This window comes from Megascapheus bottae, chromosome 20 (genome assembly GCF_031878675.1).
Source record: "Megascapheus bottae isolate mThoBot1 chromosome 20, mThoBot2.hap1, whole genome shotgun sequence".
In the NCBI taxonomy this organism is placed as follows: domain Eukaryota; kingdom Metazoa; phylum Chordata; class Mammalia; order Rodentia; family Geomyidae; genus Megascapheus; species Megascapheus bottae.
Genome location: NC_143528.1, coordinates 300,844 through 315,868, shown reverse-complemented (window position 1 = coordinate 315,868; position 15,025 = coordinate 300,844). Strand labels below are relative to the sequence as shown.

The 15,025-nt window shown below is 41.3% G+C and overlaps 1 pseudogene; it reads right to left on the bottom strand.

The window, feature by feature from the left end:
- Positions 1-8,912: 8,912 nt before the first annotated feature.
- LOC150049038 (small ribosomal subunit protein eS12 pseudogene) lies at positions 8,913-9,387 on the bottom strand (annotated as a pseudogene).
- Between the last annotated feature and the right edge of the window lie 5,638 nt (positions 9,388-15,025).

Sequence of the window (15,025 nt, the reverse complement as noted above, 5' to 3'; positions counted from 1 at the left end):
AGTTTTCCCCATGACCTAATACATTTTCAGTAGGTTTAATTGTTCCATTTCATATATGCTGGAATCTGTTTGGACTGTATTCACCAGAACCAATTGCTCCAGCAAACCCTGTTTCTGTTCCCCTCTCCCCAACCCCTCATTGATCAAATAATTTATTTTTAAACACTAGCACTAAGGCTAAAACACACAGCATAGTATGGAGGAACAGGACTGTACTAGGATGAGAAGATGTGCTTTTAATTATTTGTTACTGATATCCAGGCCCTAGTGGGAGTAATAACCAAATTTTGTTCTGTCTCCTGAGGTTCTCTGATGCTTTATCTTTTCAGTGCTAGTCATTAAGCAGGAGCACTGGTTTGGGGAGTTCAGTCTTCATTTTGTATTTTGATATAAACCAGAGCCAACATCAGAAAAATGTATGAGATGAAATTATATTCAACACCTCCATGAGGAACTGTTGCCATATAACTAGCTGGCTAATTATTTTTTTTATTATTATATTTTTTATTGTAATTAGTAAAAGGGTTACATGATATTTGCCAGATAGAAGGTGCATTAATTCACGTACATTGATACCCTTTCACATGTCTTGGTACCCATTTCCCTCCCCCCCTAGCTGGCTAATTATTAAAGATTCATTAGAAGAAGTAGGAAGTGAACCATAATCAGTATCACCAACCATCCTGCTTACCTTCCTCCAGCTGTATTCAAAGCAAGTATTTAGCCCAGGAGTGTGGCCTAGTGGTAGAGTGCTTGCCTAGCATGCAGGATTTGATTCCTTGGTACCACATACACAGAAAAAGGCCAGAAGTGGTCATATTGCTCAAGTGGTAAAGCACTAGCTTTGAGAAAGCACAAGGACAGTGCCCGGGCCAAGTTCAAATCCCATGTATTTTTTTTTTTTTTACTGTATCTGGATATTTTATTTTTTTATTTTTTAATTGTCAGGGTAATGTGGAAAGGAGTTAAAGTTACATTTGTCAGGCAGTGGGTACATTACTTCTTGAACAGTGATACCCCTCCCCATGTTTTTCTCCCACTTTCCTCTCTGCCCACCCCCTCCTTATTTCAAATAAACATATATACAATATACCAGTTACTAAAATCAGATACAATAACAACATGAGATAAGAACATGAGGAAAGATAAGAGCATGAGGAAAAGAAAAGAGAAAAGAAATAACTTCACATAGTACCTTAAGAACAACAATCACAAAGATAAACCTCTTCTGGAGTGGTGCTCTCACTTAGCACCAGCTTATTGAAGTGGGTTGGGGCCCCATTAAAGTCACAAATTTTGACTGATGGTAAAAAGTCTGAAGTTTATTGTGCCGCCCAGCGGGGGATAACTCAACTTGGGAGTGAGCAGCCCTCAATTCAAAAAGCAAGGGGAGGGGAGTTTATAAAAGCAAAAGCCACACATAGCCACACGCAGTTGGCCAATAATTTTTTACCACTTAACCATACCAGTTCTAGACTGACCAGTGGCAGTCATGGTAACCATACAAATGACCCTATCATTGTAAAAGTCAAAATTGGCACTCGCAAGACTTGGAAGTGGAAATAAGTGCTTGTTTTTGCAAATTGACCCCATATCCCTGGCATGACATTTCCAGTACATTTGCTGTTGGTCTAAGGATTATCTGATAAGCTTGATAAGTTTTTAGTAACTTGTCCTCAAAGCTAGCTTATGTTGACAATTTCCATCAATTTTAATCTTGAACCCGTTACACTGTATGGCCATATGTACATAGCTTTTGAGCTATTGCAATCCTCTGCTAGGAGAGTCCTAGAGGTATACTAATTATTACAAAGGAGGGAAACCAAGGAACCTATGTTTTTTGGGGTCTGGCCTACTTAATATGATTTTTTCCCAAGTCTTTCCATTTCCTTACAATGGGGCGATGTCATTCTTTCTGATGGCAGCACAGAATTCCATTGTGCATAAATACCACATTTTCTTGATTCATTCATCTACTGAGGAGCATCTGGGTTGGCTCAATATCTTAACTATGGTAAATGTTGCAATGGCCATCGTTGTGCTACTGGCTTTAGTATGTCCTTGTTTATAGACATTTGGGTGGGATTGCTGGGTCATATGTTTGGTCTATGAGGAACAACTATACTGATTCCCATAGTGTTTGAACAAGTTTATACTTGTGGGCGTCCTTCTCAGACATCTACGAGGGGGGTAAGATGGTGGTGGAGCCCACGAGTAATCCCAAGAACAGAGACTAAGTAGACAACACTCTCGGTGCAGATCTACCTTTATTTTACAAAACGTGCTTGCTAAATACAGATCGAGTGGTCACAGCCACGTCATCAAATAAGGACGACCATCAGGCAATGGTGTCCTGAGACAAGCCCCACTTGCTCCAAGTGGGTGGGGTTGGGTGCCCTCTGGCTCCTGACTGGTCACTGAATGTGTATGTGCTGAAGGGCAGATGGCAAACAGCAGGGTTCCGAGAGCTACCCCACATATACTCACACCATCAGTGTAGCAGTGTTCCCTTCTGGCCACATCCTCGCCAGGATCTGTTATTAGATTTCTTGATAATGATGGTTCTAACTGGAGTAGGGTGGAATCTCAAAGTTGTTTTGATTTGCATTCTTTTATGGTCAGAGATGTCAACCATATCTTCTTGTCTATAGGCCATTTGTATTTCCTCTTCAGAGAAGTCACCAAGTCTTTAGCCCACATTTTTAATGGGATGGTTGATTCTTTGAAGATTTGTTTTGGAGAGATTCAATTTTTTGAGCTCTAGATGTATTTTAGATATAAGGCCTTTGTTGTATGGCTAGTGAAGATCTGTTCCCACTTTGTGGGCTTCCTATTTAACTTGCTAGCTATGTCCTTTGCCATACAGAGCTCTACAGTTTAATGCAGTCCCATTGATCCAAACTTTCTTTAATTTGTTGCATTTCTGGGCCTTTATTAAGAAAGTTTTTTTTGTTTGTTTTTGGGGTTTTTTTGGTGCCAGTCCTGGGCTTTGTTCTGAGCCTGAGCTTTGTTCTTGGGTTTTCCCAAGGCTAGAGCTCTACCACTTGAGCCACAGCACCACTTCTGGCATTTTTTTCTATGTATGTGGTACCAAGGAATTAAACCCAGGTCTTCATGCATGCCAGGCAAGCACTCTACCACTAGGCCAAACTCCTGGCCCCTTTATTAAGAAAGTTTTGACCTGTGCCAAGGAGCCCTCATGTATCTCTTATTCTTTGTTGTAAAGTTTTCAGGGTATCTGCTTTTACTTTAGGTCTTTGATCCATTTGGAGTTGATTCTGGTGCAGGGTTTAGTTTTCTACTGGTGTTTAGCCAATTCTACTAGCTCCATTTGTTGAAGAGGCTGTCATCTAGCCAGTATTTTTGGCTCTCTTATAGAAGATTAGGTGGCCTTAGTTCTTCTGGTTTATTTCTGGGTTTTCAGTTCTAGTCCATAGGTCCTCAGGCCTGTTATTATGCTTGAATAGGGTGGAGTTGTAGCCTATCTGCAATAGTTGATGAACTTCAAAGACTCTTTGACTTTGCCTGAAGCCACTATTTTTTGTTTTTTGTTTTTGTTTTTTTTTTGCCAGCTTAGCTGCAGTGGACAAGGAGTGGGTCCGACTTTGGCTCTATTTATCTAGATGCCCCACCCTGGGAGGACTGTCTCCCTCCAGGGCAGTGAACTAATCTTCTGGCTGAGCTGACACTTGATCCTTTGCCCTTTTGCAAAATGGCACAGCAGACATGCTGCTTAGGCTCCAGTTTTCTGCTAACTGGCCTGACAGGTTCATTTCCAGTAGCCAAGATGGCACTGTTCTTGATTAGAGGGAGAAGGGCTCCCTTTCTAGTGCTGTTCTGTGAGGAGTGATTAAGTCTTTTGTGGGGTATTCATGCTTCCCTTTAGTTTTTGGAGCTGTCCGTGATCTGTGCACATGGCCTGTGCTGTAGGTAAGTGGAGATCTATACATTCAGGCTCTGGGGCCTTTGTCCCAGTGGTATTGTATGGAGGACAGCTGCTGCCTGGGCCTCTACTAGAGCCATCATCACCAGGGCTGGAATCACTGCTGCAGTGGCTGCTGTAGCCACTACCACTCTTGGGGCCACCACCGCTGGAGCAGGAGATGCCAGAGCCGGAGTTGCCACAGGAGCTGGAGCCTCTGGAGCCCTACCATGGTAAATGGAGACAGAGTAGCCTCGGAAGCCAGAGCCATTGAGGTTGCTGGAGCTGGAGCCAGAGCTGGAGCCATCGGAGGAGGAGTTGCCACCAGACCTGGAGCTGGAGCTGCCAAAGCCAGAGCAACAGCTGCAGCGGGAGCTGACTCGAAACTCAGCTCAAAACTGTTTTCTTTTAAGCAGATTTTCTAACTTTTTTTCTCTCTGGCTGAAATCTCTGTTCTATTAAAGCGCACTTGGTATGATTCTTCAGCTGAGAACTTTTCAATAGGGTGCTAAATCTGGTTTCTTGGCTCAGCTGGCCTCCATCTATCATTCTGCCATTTTCCTGTAGTCTTTTTTTTTTTTTTTTTTTTTGCCAGTCTTGGGCTTGAGCTCAGGGCCTGAACACTGTCCTTGGACTTTCTCAAGGCTAGAGCTCTACCACTTGAGCCTCAGCACCACTTCCAGCTTTTTTCTATGTATGTGGTACCGAGGAATCGAACCTGGGTCTTCATGCATGCTAGGCAAGCACTTTAACCACTAGGCCAAACTCCCAGGCCTTCCTGTAGTCTTTAATGATGTAATGCCCAGATTTCAAGATCCCCAGATGTTGGGGACTGACTGTGGGGTCAGTGACAGTGACTGTGGGGTCAGTGATCTTGGACCCGCACAATTGAGTACGCAAGGAAGTAAACTCTTATGATTTTGGGCTGTGTCAATAGCTTCTCATTTAACCTATTTTGGACTTGATCGCTTCTCATTCAACCTATTTGAGACTTGATACTGTTTGTACGAATGTAGCCCCTGGCAGTTCCCTAGTTTTAGTGAAGTGTAAGGTCAGAACTTGAAATAAACTGGGCTACAGTCTTGGGCTACAGGCTTCTTAAGCTGTGGCTCCTGATTTGGGCTGTAGTCCTCCCGAACCCCATCTGTTTGTCTCTCTTCTATTTTTTCCTAGTCCCTTCCCCCTATTTCAGGAATCTCAATTTGCGAACCCTGGTTCGCTGCTGGCTGGCCCAGCACCCAAAGACCACCAAGTTGCCGACCAATGTAATGCATTCCAGAGTTTTATTGCAAGCTAGAGCCAGGGCTGTCAACCGTCACTGATGCAGCAGATCTGAATTGAGAGCCCCGATCTTCCAGTTGGAGGGGTTTTTATATAGTTACAGTTAGGTCTGAGTTGCTGCTAAAGGGTGATTGGTTACAAAATACAGTTACATGTATGCTTTTGTTGATTGGATGTCTCTACCTGGCTAGTCCCAACCCTGTTATATGTTAGGGTCCGTGATCAAAGGAACGAGTCTGACACAAAAGCGGAATTTGGAAGTTAAGTTAAACTTAAGTTTTATTCCGCGCCTAGCATCGAGGATCATACTGACGGGTCAGGGCCGCCTCTAAGATGTGAGTGAGAGAGCGGCCCGCCTGATCTTACAGGCTACTTTTATAGGCCCCAGCCATGTGGTTGGGCTGGCCACATACAGGTGGCCAATGGAATTCAGCATGGTTGATTGATGGCTGGGGCAACCACTGACACCTTTGCTGTTTGAACGGACCTATCATTTCAGTGGGCTTCTGGCACACTGCTCTGACGACAAAGGAAGGGGAGGGAATTCCCTGGCAAGCCAAGGGGGTAAGGGTGGGGAGGAATTCTGGTAACTCCACCTGGTTTAGCTGCTCTTGTAATCTGAGCTGTTATCAGAGATTCTGCAGCCCCTGCCTCAGGTCAAGTCCTTTGTCATAAAGATGGGAAATGCCTAGAGTGGATGGATTTTGGGGAGTCAAGAAAGGGGTCCCTTCATTATTGAGCTTTGTTATTGAAAATTGACTGGCCTTGGGGACTGTTTTGTAAGTCTTTCATGGTCAAGTCAGAATGAACATAAATGAAAAGTTTTGTTTTGGTCATCTTCTTCAAGCAAGGACAGTTTATATTTTTACATACATAACAGAATGGCTGTTCAAATAAGATGGAGTTACTCAGGCTAAGATGGAGTTACTCAGGCTAAAAACTGGTCCTTACAGTATACTCTTTGTTCTGTGTTAACTATTGTATGTTTAGGAATTTTTGTTTTTTCTTGTTTGTTTATTGCTCTACCACCTGGATTAAAGAGGGAAACATTTTCTGCTATAATTTTACTGAATAGGTTATCTATACCTTTAGTTTATATCGTCTATTTTCTTTCATGAATGTAGGCTTGTCATATATTTTTTTTTTTGCCAGTCTTGGGCTTGAGCTCAGGGCCTGAGCACTGTCCTTGGATTTTTCTCAAGGCTAGAACTGTGCCACTTGAACCTCAGCACCACTTCTGGCTTTTTCTAAGTATGTGGTACCAAGGAATTGAACCCGGGTCTTCATGCATGCTAGGCAAGCACTCTACCACTAGGCCAAACTCCCGGCCCTAGGCTTGTCATTTTTACATAGTGTTTTTGAAAACATGTCTTTGCTTGAAAAACCTCTGCTTTATATCCAGTCCTTTAAATCCTATTTTCAATGTGTTCTTTTCTATTAGGTAAGCTTTCATTGAGTTTTCTAGTTTTTTTTTTTTTTTTTTTTTTTGTTGGGGTAATGTATAGAGGGGTTAGTTACATTCACCAGGTGCATTACATCTCACACATTGATACCCCTTCTCATGGTTTTTGTCCCCATTTCCCCCCACCCCCTCCCAATCATCTTGTTTTCCCCCTTCCCTTTCCTATTTCAAATAAACAAATAAACATATATACAATACACCAGGTAACAAAGTCAGATACAGTATCAAAATGAGATTAACCAAAGGGCAAAAAAGAGAAGAGAAATCACATAGTACATTAAGAACAACAATCACACAAGATTTTTTTGTTGTTGCTTGTTTTTTAGTTTGGACTGTTGATCTTTTCCAATATTTCAGTGTTTCCCCAAAACTTGTGGCCTTTAATTCCTATTTCATATCCAGCAGTCTTCATTATTTTATTTAGATGTTTGTTTTGATTTTCTTGAAGCCTAACAAGTTGTTTATATTCTCTTTGAAACCATTCAACAGCTTAGATATCTCTTTAATTTCATTGAAATCATTGTTTGGAAATTCTTCCTCTTTTCTATCATTTAAGTCATTTATTGTGGATTTGTTGACATTTGAGGAAGATATGTTGCCTCGTTTATCCATGAGTTATGGGACTTAGGTGGTTTGTGTGTGTGTGTGTGTGTGTGTGTGTGTGTGTGTGTGTGTATGAATCATAGGGCTTGAGCTTGGCCTGGGCACTATTCCTGAACTCTTCAGCTCAAGGTTACCACCCTACCCCTGGGCCTATGCTTTGTCCCTGAGTTCTTCAGCTCAAGGCTATTGCCCTACCCTTGAGCCAAGCCCGTTTTCTAGAGGTTAATTGGAGATAAGAGTCTCAGGTTCTTTTGTGCCAGGGATGTCTTTGAACCTTGATCCTCAGATCTCAGCCTCCTGAGAAGCTGGGATTACAGGCCTGTGAGCCACTGTGCCCCAGCCGGGACCTAATTTTTAGGTGGAGCTTTCAATATTCCATGCCTTTTAGTTGTTCAGAAACAACTTAAGAATGGTTATTTCCTTATTAGTAGAACAGTATAATTCTTCTGATGAATAAGTAGAGTTCCTTTGTTCCACATTTTCTTGATCCATTCGTTCACTGAGGAGCATATGGGCTGGTTCTATAGCTTTTGACTGCATCCTCACCAGCATTTATTATTGTCTTCTTGACAATGGCCCATCTATTTGGTGTGAGGTAGAATCTGTGTTTTCATTTGCATTTCCTGTATGCCACAGATTTTGAACATTTCTTCTTGTGTTAATTAGCCATATTTACTACTTCTGAGAAGTTTCTCTTTGAGTCATTAGCCCATTTATGAATTGCATTGTTGTTTCTTTGAGGGTTTATTCTCGGAGGATTTAACTTTTTACGCTTTAGGTATATTTTGGATATTAGGCCCTTGTCTGCTGCATGACTGCTGAAAAATCTTCTAACATTCTATGATCTTCCTATTTAGCTGGTTAGCTAGTCTTTTGCCATGCAGAAACTTTTAAGTTTGATGAAATCCTATTATCAATTCTTTTTTTGATTTGTAGTGTTTCTGGATTTGTATTAAAGAGTTTTGACCTGTGCCTAGGAGCCTTCGTGTTTCCTCCATCTTTCCCTGTAAAAGTTTCATTCCTAAGGAAATGTAAAGACATTCCTAATGTAAAAACATTCCTAAGGAAATGTAAAAAAAAAAATTAAAACCTGAATATGAATTCTCTCAAGATGGCATTTTACTATTGCTTTCTGAGGTAAAGGAAGTCACAGAATATTTTTCTTCAATAAGGCTAATCTTTCCCACTAAAGTAGTGTCTGTCTCACAAATTCTTATACTGAGATTAGTGCTTATACTGTATGGGCTTTTCCCACATCTAGAATTCACAGTCTTTCTCCAGGGATATATATATTTTTACTTTGTTAATGAAATCTTTCACTTCACCTCACTGTTCTGTGGAATTAGATGGGCTTGAAATTCTTTCTGTATTTCTTCTGCTGGCATAATTTCTCTGGTTCGTTGTCTTTCCATCACCTTTATAGTTTCTGGTTCTTTTCCTCTATTCACTATCTTTTGTGTTACAGGAGTCTTCTCAGTCACAGAGAAAAAAAGTGGTAGCAGCTCCTAATCTGCCATCTTTCCCTACCTTCTCCCCCTGTTTTTCTATTGCTGGAGATTTAAGGTCTTTCAAGTACAGGATCATACTATCTGCAAATAGAGGTGATTTAAGTTCTCTCTCTTAGTTGTATCTCCTTTCTTTCTTTTTCTTTTTTTCTTTCAACTTTTTTCTTTATTTGTTCATTTCTTGCATTTGAAGTACTCTTCGATGACATCCTTGGCCTGAGACTCTTTGCCATAGTCCTTAACCACTACACAGCTGCAACCAACCACTTTACGGGGTTTCCCCTCTCGATCAATTTTGCAGAGGCCTACCCACTCCCCCAGTCTTTTGTTGTCATCAACGTTAATAAGGTTGATTTGGTGCTCAGCACAAAGGGCCTCCACCAACTTGACATACCTGGGTTCACTGCAGTTGGATGCAAGCACACAAAGATGTGCTTGGCGTTTGTCTAAGGCTTTGGCAGCTTCACGGATTCCACGGGCTAGGCCGTCGTGGATGAGGGAAGTCTTCAGCACCTCTTGTAGAGCAGTATTAACGTCTATTACACCTCCAGCAGCAATGCCTTCCTCCGCCATGGCGGTGGGTTACGGGTGAAGCCGAATCTTGAGTGCACCCGGGCCTCTGCCTCCGCGTGGCTTGGTGGCGGCAGGGAAAGAGTCTTTCTTTTTTTTTTTAGTCCCTCACATGAAGAGTATAAGTACTATATTGAATAGGAGCAGAGTGAGTGGATACACAGCTCGTTACTGGCATTAGAAGAAATGATTTCAGAAGAATTCTGCAAAGATGGCAGAGGTTTGGGGCCGGGAGTTTGGCCTAGTGGTTAAAGTGCTTGCCTAGCATGCACGAAGACCCGGGTTCGATTCCTCGGTACCCCACATATATAGAAAAAAACCAGAAGTGGTGCTGAGGCTCAAGTGGTAGAGCTCTAGCCTTGAGAAAGTCCAAGGACAGTGCTCAGGCCCTGAGCTCAAGCCCAGGACTGGCAAAAAAAAAAAAAAAAGATGGCAGAGGTTCAGGGTGAGACTGAGCTCTTACCAAGATACCCATTTTAGCAGTGTAGTGGAAAGGTTATAGTTAAAGAATGATACCAAGTAAGCTGTAGTAGCATAGATATCTCAGGAAAAAGGCAGCTTGCTTAAGAAGACAGTTCTGAGCCCATACCAGCGGTGGTTGCCGATCCCCAGAGCCACTGTGCCAGGACAAAGGCACTGGAGCCTGAGCACTCAGCACCTCACTTACCTGTAGCACATACCTGATGACTATGAGCACAAAGCGTCATCCTGCTGGCTTCAGATAGACTCAGACGACCAAGGGGCAGTGTGAGTACCTCATTACAAACATTCTCACTCCTCACAGAATGGCATTGGGAAGGTAGCCCCTCCTCCACCAGCCGAGAGCAGCACCATCTTGGCTACTGGCAAAGATCCTGCCAGCCCAACTAGCAGATAACTGGAGCCTGAGAAGTGGTGTTGGCAGCGCCATTTCTCAAACCAGTGTTAGATCAGTGTTAATCAGTGCCCTGCCTTGGAAGGAGCAATTCTTCCCTGGGCATTGCAGCTTTCCTCACCTGGTAAAGCCAGAGGTGGCTCCACCCAGAGGCTAATCTCTGCTGAACAATAGTGGCTCCAAGATGGATCAGAGTGAGTTCTGTAGCTCACCATAGACTCCAGATACTCCATTCACATTCAAGCTACCAAAAACAGCCAACTTTCTCCTGCCGGACACATAAAGCCCTGCCAGTAAATTAACCTGGATGGGCAATCACAAAGACTCCAAATCTATAAGGCAGAACATTTTCTGCCCACTCAAACTGATTGGAAAAACCAAGTAAGCCAAAGGAAAACGAATCATCACAGGAGATAAGACACTTCATAAAGAGACTACATCCTGAATCCAGTGGAGACATGTTTCCCCCCAAAAAAACCTGAAGAATATTTTCTTTCTACTCATAATTTAAAATATTTAATACTTTTTTCATTTTCACTTGTTCCTCTTTTTGCCATTTTTTTCTCCATCCTTTTTCCTCCCTTTTTTTTTTTTTTGCCAGTCCTGGGCTTGAACTCAGGGCCTGAGCACTGTCCTTGGACTTTCTTAAGGCTAGAGCTCTACCACTTGAGCCTCAGCACCACTTCCAGCTTTTTTTTTTTTCTATGTATGTGGTACTGAGGAATCGAACCCGGGTCTTCATGCATGCTAGGCAAGCACTTTAACCACTAGGCCAAACTCCCGGCCCCTCCTCCCTTTCTTTCATTATGGATTTGTTCTTTCCTTGAAACATAATGACAGCAATTAGTAGTAGTCCTCCATCATTGCATACATACTTGTTTTGAATTATGTTTTTGACTCAGCCCCTGCTTTTTAATATTTTGGTTTTTAATTTTAGCGTTTCTTATTTAAGAACTCATAATTGTGAGTTTTTAATCATTAATCTCATATATATATTATATTTTTTATTCTTTTTATTTTTTAAGTTTAATTTAAATTTTTTATTCATATTTTCCCTTTCTATCATTTTTGGTCACAGTTATTTTCACTCTATTCCTTTCCTTCATTACTACATTACTCTTACATCCCTATATTATTATTCTCTTATTTCCCTCTCTTGTCTTTCATACTATCTATCTCTGGTCCTTTGCTCTTTCTTCAGTTTCCCTAGTGTATGGATCTACAGTTGGTTGACCCAAACTGTACATATATTTGTTCAATTATAGTATAGGTCCAGAGTGATTCAAATCTCAGGGATGGGATTATGGTTTGTGTTTTTTTGGGAGAGGGTGTTCAGTGGTGGTGTTTGATTTTTTTTTTGTAAGTGCACAAAAGGAGAAAGAAAGAGTAAAAATACCAGTCTAAGATTGTGAACCACTGTAGTCTGGGAAGCTATAGAGCACTAGGTTTGTTATTATCTTAAAATTGTAATCTTGTGTGATATTAGTCTTGCTCCCATTTTCAAATGGGCAGAACAGGAAACTCAAGAAAAATGGGAAATCAAGGAATTGCATCTCCCATTCAAATTAAAAGGCAACAGAGCAGTCAATGGAAAACCTAGAGGAGACTCCTCTGTTCTTTTTTTTTTGCCAGTCCTGGGCTTGAGCTCAGGGCCCGAGCACTGTCCTTGGACTTTCTCAAGGCTAGAGCTCTACCACTTGAGCCTCAGCACCACTTCCGGCTTTTTTTTCTATGTATGTGGTACCGAGGAATCAAACCCGGGTCTTCATGCATGCTAGGCAAGCACTTTAACCACTAGGCCAAACTCCCGGCCCCAAGAGAGACTCCTCTGTTCTAAAAATGCTATTGGTAAACATGATCAATGAAAAGTTTGAAAGCATGAAGGACGTATGTGAACGTGAATGTGAATCTGATGAAACCAATCAACAAATAATGGAAGAATAAATGGAATCCACAAACAGAAAGCTGAATGAATTCCAACAAAAGTCCAATGAGAGTAAAGCTTCTGAGATAAAGGACTTCAAAGAGAGCACTCAAATTGAAACCAAGGAGGTAAAGAAGTCCATACACAATCTAAAATAAGAGATGCAAGGCATCAAAAATGTCCAATTAGAAGAAAAGGAGATTAAGAGCAAAGTAGAAATTATTGATAACAGGTTAGACAGTTTCTCTCTGTATCTCTCTGTGTCTCTGCTTCTGTCTCTCTCTGTGTCTTTCTCTATGTCTTTCTCTGTCTCTGTCTCTCTCTTCACCAGTCCTGTGCCCTCAACTCAGAGCCTGGGCAATGTCCTTGGACAGTTTTTGCTCAAGGCTAGTGCTCTGTCATTTGAGAGACATTGCCACTTCTGGCCTTTTCTGTGTATGTGTTACCAAGGAATCAAACCCAGGGCTTTGTGCATGCGAGGCGAGCATTCTACTGCTAGTTAATAGAAGGGTTACATTATATTCACCAGATAAAAGCTGCATTACTTCACAAACATTGATACCCTTTCTCATGTCTTGGTCCCCATTTCCCCCCCCTTTACCCCCACCCTCATCTTGTATTCCCTCCTTTCCTATCCTATTTCAAATAACCAAATAAGCATATATAAAGTATATCAGATAACAAGGTAAAATACTGTAAGAATATGAGATAACCAAGGGACAGCAAAAGAGATGAGAGATAACATAGTACATTAAGGACAACAGCCACTCATTATGTGGCTTTTGTTTCCTTATCCTGGAGGTCCTTTCATTTAGCCTCATCCTATATGGCCTTATGTATCTAGGTTTTGCTCTATTGTAAATCTCTGCTAGGAGAGCCTAAGGTCTCTACTGATTATGACAAATGAGGGAAACCATTGGGCCTATGTTCTTTTGAGTCTGGCTTACTTCACTTAATATGATTTTTTCTAAGTCTTTCCATTTCCTTACAAATGGGGCGATGTCGTTCTTTCTGACAGCAGCATAGAATTCCATTGTGTATAAATACCACATCTTGTTGATCCACTCATCAACTGAGGGTCATCTGGGTTGGTTCCATATCTTTGCTATGGTAAATAGTGCTGCAATGAACGTCATTGTGCTAGTGGATTTAGTATGCCCTTGTTTCTGGATGGTTGGGTAAATGCCAAATATTGGAATTGCTGGGTTGTAGGGGAGTTCTATGTTTAGTCTTTTGAGGAATTGCCATACTGCTTTCCATAGTGGTTGAGCGAGTGTGCACTCCCACCAACAATGTTGTAGTGATCCCTCCTGGCCACATCCCCTCCAACCTCTGTTGTTATTAGATTGCTTGATAATGGCCATTCTAACTGGAGTGAGGTGGAATCTTAGAGTTGTTTTGATTTGCATTTCTTTTATGGCCAGAGATGTCACATTTCTTTATGTGTCTATAGGCCATTCTTACTTCTTCTTCAGAGAAGACTGTCTTTAATCTTGAGCCCATCTTTTAATGGGATGGTTGTTTCTTTGGAGATTAGTTTTGGAGTGATTCAATTTTTTTACCTGTTAATATATTTTAGTTATGAAGCCTTTGTCTGTTGTATGGTTATACACTGGTTTTTATACACTGATCATGAATGCTATGACCATTTCAAACTTGCTTATAGTTTTAATGTGTACATAAGCTTAAGGATATCTATCTATCTATCTGTCTGTCTATGTATATGGTGATATATTGTGAGAGGAAGCCATGAGATTACATGAATAGTGAAGGATCTTCCAAGAAAGGGAAATCCCTTTTGTGGCCCTAAGTTAGAAACTCTAGACTTTCTTGGGTATGGAGGGCTTTTTTTATTTTTCTTTTTGTCAGTCATGGGACTTGAACTTTGGGCCTGGGTGCTGTCCCTGAATTCTTCAGCACAAGGCTAGTGCTCCACCACTTGAGCCACAGCACTACTCTGGTTTTCTGGTGGTTAATTGGAGAACTGGGACCAGGAGCGTGGTCTAGTGGTGGAGTGCTTGCCTAGTAGCATGCTTGAAAACCTGGGTTCGATTCTTCAGTACCACATATGTAGAAAAAGCCAAAACAAGAGTTGCATGGGCTTCCTTGACCTAGCTGGCTTTGAACTGTGATCCTCACATCTCAGCTTCCTGAGTGGGTAGGATTACAAGTGTCAGCCACCAGTGCCCAGCAGAATAGACTTTTTGACCAAGCTGAAAGAGCTAGGTTTGAGAGTGATGAGGGCCACCTACAAACCTTTATGGTTCAATTCATAGTTGGGACGAGAGAGACACAGCTAAGTGGATGGGCAATAGCTGTGAACCTGGGAATAGACTAGTTGACAAGTAAAGGATGGGAGATTGGCACAGCTGGGAGAGATGACAGAGAGTGAAGATGTGAGAGATACTGATCAAGATGCGTTGTACTCATAAACCAGTAGGATGAAATGAAATCCCTTTGTACAACTGCTGACAGATTAAAAACAAACAAAAAAACCCCAAACTAACAATTGGTCTATTTCCCCACTAAAGAACATTCAGATATAGTGCTTGCTTTTGTAAACATCTTGGTTACAAATATTATAGTAGTTTTATAAATATGTTCAAGTTTCTCTGGCTTATAATCAGAAATGGATCCACATAATCTTCCTTCATCCTCTGGCATTTTAAACTCATATGAGATAGGCAACACTAGGAAGTTTTTTTTTTTAAGAATTTATTAACAATGTAATGTAACCCTTCTATTAATTACAATAAAAATATATGAAAAAAATTTATTAACATTGATTTTTACATCATATTTCAAATGACATAGTTAACAAACAAGTATTCAAGAAGGGAATCTCTATATACAATCACTGGCACTTAGATTTTAGAACATAATT